The sequence below is a fragment of the Hakea prostrata genome, chromosome 8 (genome assembly GCF_041222555.1).
Source record: "Hakea prostrata isolate BN-2017 chromosome 8, UWA_Hpros_2, whole genome shotgun sequence".
NCBI classification, from domain to species: domain Eukaryota; kingdom Viridiplantae; phylum Streptophyta; class Magnoliopsida; order Proteales; family Proteaceae; genus Hakea; species Hakea prostrata.
This window is the reverse complement of record NC_142607.1, coordinates 23,845,630-23,851,945: the sequence shown is the minus strand read 5'-3', so window position 1 is coordinate 23,851,945 and position 6,316 is coordinate 23,845,630.

Sequence of the window (6,316 nt, the reverse complement as noted above, 5' to 3'; positions counted from 1 at the left end):
CAAATTTCCCCCAAATTTGAAATTTTCCGGAAAAATTACGAAAATACCCTTTTGGCTCAAATCTTAAAATAGCACTAATTGGAATTGTCTCTTGTCTCTTTCACGGATACACTATGCAAAGGGGAGGGCGGGGACGAGGTAGAGGTCGTGGTCGCATCGTAGGTGCTCTTAGGGGCGAGAGGTCGGGTTCCTTCGAGCCTAGACGGGAGGTTAGGGAGACCGGACATGTTTGACACACCTCGGGCCGAGTTCTGTACGAGGCCTACTTCGATTCTTGCAATATCGAGATGGGACGTCTACTTCACTTACGCCAGCTCGGAGCCTTTAGGATTCGGCGGAGGTTCGACACATTGCGGTGGACTCATCTCTTCACCGAGGATCTACCGGTATGCCGGGAACTAGTGAGGTTGTTCTTCGGCAACCTTACTTACACGAGGAGGAGGCTCGAGGCCAAGGACATCCACTTAGACTTGTCCTCGGGAGCGGGGTCTTCCGGACTCGGATTCGCTTCTCTACCCGGACAACTTTGGCTGAGATCTTGCGGGTTCCTTACTATCCACGGCGGTGTGTGTGGATACTGCGGGAGCGGTCTGGACAGACCATACGATGCCGTACGAGCTTCGCGAGATATGCTCTACGCTATGGGATAGCCGTCGATGCTTCACTCCGTGGACTAGCGGACGGATGACGGGTTCTGCACGGATTATCGGTCGCATAGTCGGCCGAAACATCATGCGAAAGCCGGACATCACCATCGGGTCACGGTGATGGAGGCCTTAGTCATCTACCGCATCTACATGGGCTTCGAGATCGATCTCTCCTACATCATTCGGCGGGTCATCTTTGGACTTAGTTCTGCGGCCTAGCATGCGGAACCTTTGCTATGGGAGGCTACGACTTTGATCTTCGGGCATTTCGGGGTGAGTTTCGAGGATACACCGGTGGACACTAGATCACGGGGATACCCTATTGGGACTCGGACCATTCGTCGGATGAGACTACGGCGATCGGAGAGATCTCTGGTCGGAGGGTGAGGATGATGATGAATCGGAGGATGAGGATCGGGGATCGGAGGATGGAGGAGAGGATATCGGTCCGATAGTGATGATCGGGCCGGAGATGATGCGAGATATGCGCGAGGCTGAGCTTTGTGCATCACGAGTTTCCTTCATCACACTTCGAGGTAGGTGGCCCTTCACATGCGGTTCCGGAGACTTCGGATCTTGGAGCACGAGATGAGATCGATGACTTCCATGCTAGAGAGAATGGAGGTCGGACGGGAGCAGATGTACGAGAGGATGGAGTCACGACGGGATAGGATAGAGCATCGGGTGACTCGGCTAGCGAGAGGAGTTCGGAGCATACGAGAGATCGGAGCGGATCACCTAGATAATTTGTACCTTAGGATTTCCATTTATGCATTTCGGATGTAATCGTTGTAAAAACCTTTGAAATTAATGAAGTTCATTTTGTTTCTCTTTAATTATTGTATGTTATGCACCTTTCTTTTCCTTGCATTAGTGACATTTGTTCAAGTATAATTATGGTATGTTATTCGGAAATGTTACGTTACGCCTCAAAGGTCAAGTTTCTAATTCGGTGTTCTATTATTCACTTCTAAGAGTAGAAGAGTCATTTCGGATCAATGACTCGGGGAATGTTCGATTGTTGTCTTTTGTGGTTAGGATCTCCTCGAACCTTGGGCTACGATACCAATCATCACGCCCTCCCGGCCCGGTACCCTATCGGCATACCCAGGAGTGTGATCCACGGCCCGAAGATCGGGTATCGAGTGATCAACCTCCCACATAAACAATAACATAATCATGAACAATCATAACAAGAGTGCGGAAGATAAATCATAGATCCAATAAAGAAAGAATGAATCATAAATGAATCGAGAATAATAGATATAATCGGAGTATCAAACGGATAAGTAAAGTGAGGCAAAAATCCCACTTTACAACCAGCGGAAAAGTAGCTCTAAAGAATAAACTAGACAAAACCTAATCCCAGTAGCAAGTACATTGGGTAACTAAATTGTTCTCCACTTTATAGACAACATCCTTGTAAGTGTAAATCTCATAAATGGCACAAGGACGCTTCCACTCAATGGTCGGACTAAGCATCGTACGGAGCATAACCACTCGCGGGATCTTGAGTAATTGTGGTAACCGCAATCACCTTCCTGGAGATATGCCTCTTCGCCTTGCGCTTCTTCATAGGGACCGTCATAGTACTCGGTACTGCGGGATAGTCTAACAACATTGTACAATAAAGGAATGAGTTTCAAAGAAACTCGGTAAAGCGATTAAAAATCCATAATAACATAAATGGCGGGATTCCAGAACAAACATAAATGCAATATGATATGAGACAAGCAATGAATGAATGAATCTAACTCTATGTATGCTTTGGTCTCTATTGGCGGACATGCTTTAAGTCATAGCACCGTACTTCTTTAGGAAAGTCCACTCACATCCTCAACCATTTAAGATATCTTGGATTCTCTCACGGATCATTTCACCGGTCTTGAGCAGCCGATTGGTAATGGGTCCTTCATCCCTCGGGACAAACCTTGGCGGGGGTTAAGTCAACACACTCTCTCACAACCATTTGGTATAAATCTTGGCGCATGTCGGGGTAAAACCTAGCCAAATGCAAGTCTTCTACTTAGTTACATCAAGTCGGATCCGAGATACGTCCATTCCTCGTCCCGACGATCCTTTCCGGTATCCTTCACACTAGAGTCCTCATAGTCCACGACTACGGACTCATCAACCCTATTGATCATCCACATATGGTAAGCGGGAAGCTCTCACGTCCTCTCACGGGTTGGTTACCGGTCTTAAGCGCCCGTGAGCCCAAGTCTAACCATATGCAACCCTACCAATAAATGGCCCCCACAATGTGATTCCTGTCCTCTCACGGGTTGGTTACCGGTCTTGAGCGCCCATGAATCCCCATTGCTACCACGGGTCGTTCGGTCTCAATACCCCTCCGATTAGGGTCGACATAGCAGGACATCCTAGCCAAACACTACTAGACAATCCTAGATATGTCATCCAACGGTTTAGGAAGGTGTCCAGAGGGCATCTCCGGAAACATCCCATAATATTCCCGTAGTAGTCCAAGAACGAAGTGTCAAAAGGACACCTCTCCTTTCCAAACCATACTTAAGCATACACATGCATCAATTCATATCATCACATATATGGTAACTTCATATATGGAAAGAAATCAATAATTACAATCACTTTTATAACATTGGTAAGTAAATCATACATGAATCAATTTAATATGAATAAGTAATGCTACTGTAATCAAAGTTATGCAACAGTAGTATATCATTGTAAGAATCTAATTTAGGAATCATATCTATGATATTCAAATATAGAAACTAGATTCATGCTATCTATGTAATTAAGGAAATAACCATCCTTACCTTTTATAACTCGCAAAGGAATCCTAAGAAATCAAGTAAGATCTCGGCAAACTTGAGAAGAAGGTCCTAAACAAGTATATACAACATATTAGGAAAGATCCCTAACAGAAAAGATACCAAAACATCCAACATAGACCAATTCAGGAGTTCTTTGTACTCATTGGTCGAGTGGATTGGTCGGCTTGGTCCGATCGACCAATCGGTCGACCAATGCGAGACGATAGCCTAAAAAAAACGAGTTTTAAGATATGAAATCCGAATTTGGTGGTTCAAAAGGGTACTAATCAAGGGGTAGACTACATCAGTAGTATTCTAACATATAGGGGACCTCAAAACACTAATCCAATCAAGATAACCATAATTGGACTGAACTGAGGATTGAGTGTTTTGAAGTCCCTACTTGGAATTGAGTAGTCTACCTGTTAATGCCCTTTTGAACCACCAAAATCGGTTTCACAAAAACTGTTTTTTTAGGCTGCTATGCAGACGCGAGGCGACTGGACCAGTCGACCAATCCACTCGACCAATGAGTACAGCAACTCAGGAATTGGTCACATGTTGGATGTTTTGGTTTTTTTCTGTTAGGGATCTTTTCCTAATATGTTGTATATACTTGTTTAGGACCTTCTTCTCAAGTTGCCTAGATCTTACTTGATTTCAGATCTCTTGCGAGTTATAAAAGGTAAGGATGGTTATTTCCCTAATTACATAGATAGCATGAATCTGGTCTATGTTTGAATATCATAAATATGTTTCTAAATTAGATTCTTGCAATGTATACTACTGTTGCATAACTTTGATTACAGTGGCATTACTTATTCATATTAAATTGATTCATGTATGATTTACTTACCAATGTTATAAAAGTGATTGTAATATTGATTTCTTTCCATATGTGGAGTTACCATATATGTGATGATATGAATTGATGCATTGTATGCTTAAGTATGGTTTGGAAGGGAGGTGTCCTTTGACACTAAGTCCTTGGACTACTACGGGAATATTATGGGATGTTTCGGAGGTGCCCCTCACGGACACCTTCCTAACGCTGTTGGATGACATATCTAGGATTGTCCTAGTAGTGTTTAACTAGGATATCTGTTATGTCGGACCCTAATCGGAGGGTATTGAGACCGACGACGTGGTAGCAATGGGGATTCATGGGCGCTCAAGACCCGGTAACCAACCCGTGGAGGCCGGGAATCACATTGTGGGGGCCGTTTATTGGTAGGGTTGCATATGGTTAGACTTGGGCTCACGGGCGCTAAGACCGGTAACCAACCCGTGAGAGGCGTGAGAGCTTCCCGTTTACCATATGTGGATGATCAATGGGGTTGGTGAGTCCGTAGTCGAGTTGGTCGGAGCCTAGGATAGGACTCTAGTGTGAAGGATACCGGAAAGGATCGTGGGGACGAGGAATGGAAGTGTCACGGATCTGACTTGATTAACTAAGTAGAAGACTTGCATTTAGCTAGGGTTTACACGACATGCGCGCTTATACCAAATGGTTGTGAGAGAGTGTGTTGACTTAACCCCCGGCCGAGGTTTGTCTGAGGGATGAAGGACCCATTACCAATCGGCTGCTCAAGACCGGTGAAATGATCCGTGAGAGAATCCAGATATCTTAAATGGTTGAGGATGTGAGTGGACTTTCCTAAAAATACGTGCTATGACTTAAAGCATATATGCCAATAGAGACCAGCATACATAGCGTTAGATTCATTCATTCATTGCTTGTCTCATATCATATTGCATTTATGTTTGTTACGGAATCTGCCATTTATGTTATTATGGATTTTAAGCGCCTCTTGGGTTTCTTTGAAACTCATTCCTTTATTTACAATGTTGTTGACTACTGCAGTCGCGAGTACTATGACGGTCCCTATGAAGAAGCGCCGGCGAAGACGCATATCTCCGGGAAGGTGATTGCGGTTACCACAATTACTCGAAATCCCGCGGTGGTTATGCTCCGTGCGATGCTTAGTCCGACCATTGAGTGGAAGCGTCCTTGTGCCATTTATGAGATTTACACTTACAAGGATGTTGTCTATATAGTGGAGAACAATTTAGTTACCCAATGTACATTCTTCTTGGGATTAGATTTTGTCTAGTTTATTCTTTAGAGCTACTTTTTCCCATTTGGTTGTAAAGTGGGATTTTTGCCTCACTTTACTTATCGGTTGATACTACGATTATATCTATTATACGATTCGTTTATGATTCATTCTTACTTATTGGATCTATGATTTATCTTCCGCACTCTTTTTATGATTGTTCATGATTATGTTATTGTTTATGTGGGAGGTTGATCACTCGATACGATCTTCGGGGTGGATCACACTCTCGGGTATGCCGGATAGGGTACAGTTGGAGCGTTGATTGTATCGAGCCAGGTCCAAGTCTAACCACAAAAGACAACAACTGAACATTCTGAGTCATTGATCTGAAATGACTCTTCTACTCTTAGAAGTGAATAATAGGACCTGGATAAAACTTGACCTTTGAGCGAAACGAGAACATTTACGAATAACATACCATAATTATACTTGAACAAATGTCACTAATGCAAGGAAAAGAAAGTTGCATAACATACAGTAATTAAGGAGAAAGAAAATGAACTTCATTAATTTCAAAGGTTTTTACAATGATTACATCGAAATGCATAAATAAATCTAGGATGCGGTCTATCTGGGTGATCGCTACGACTCTGTATGCTGAACTCCTGCGCTAGCTGAGTCACTGATGCTCATCCTATCTGTCGTGACTCCATCTCCTCAGTATCTGTAGTCGACCTCGTCTAGCATGGAAGTCATCGTCTCATGCGACCAACTCGAAGATCTAATCTCGAGCTGCGTGTGAAGGGCCACCTAC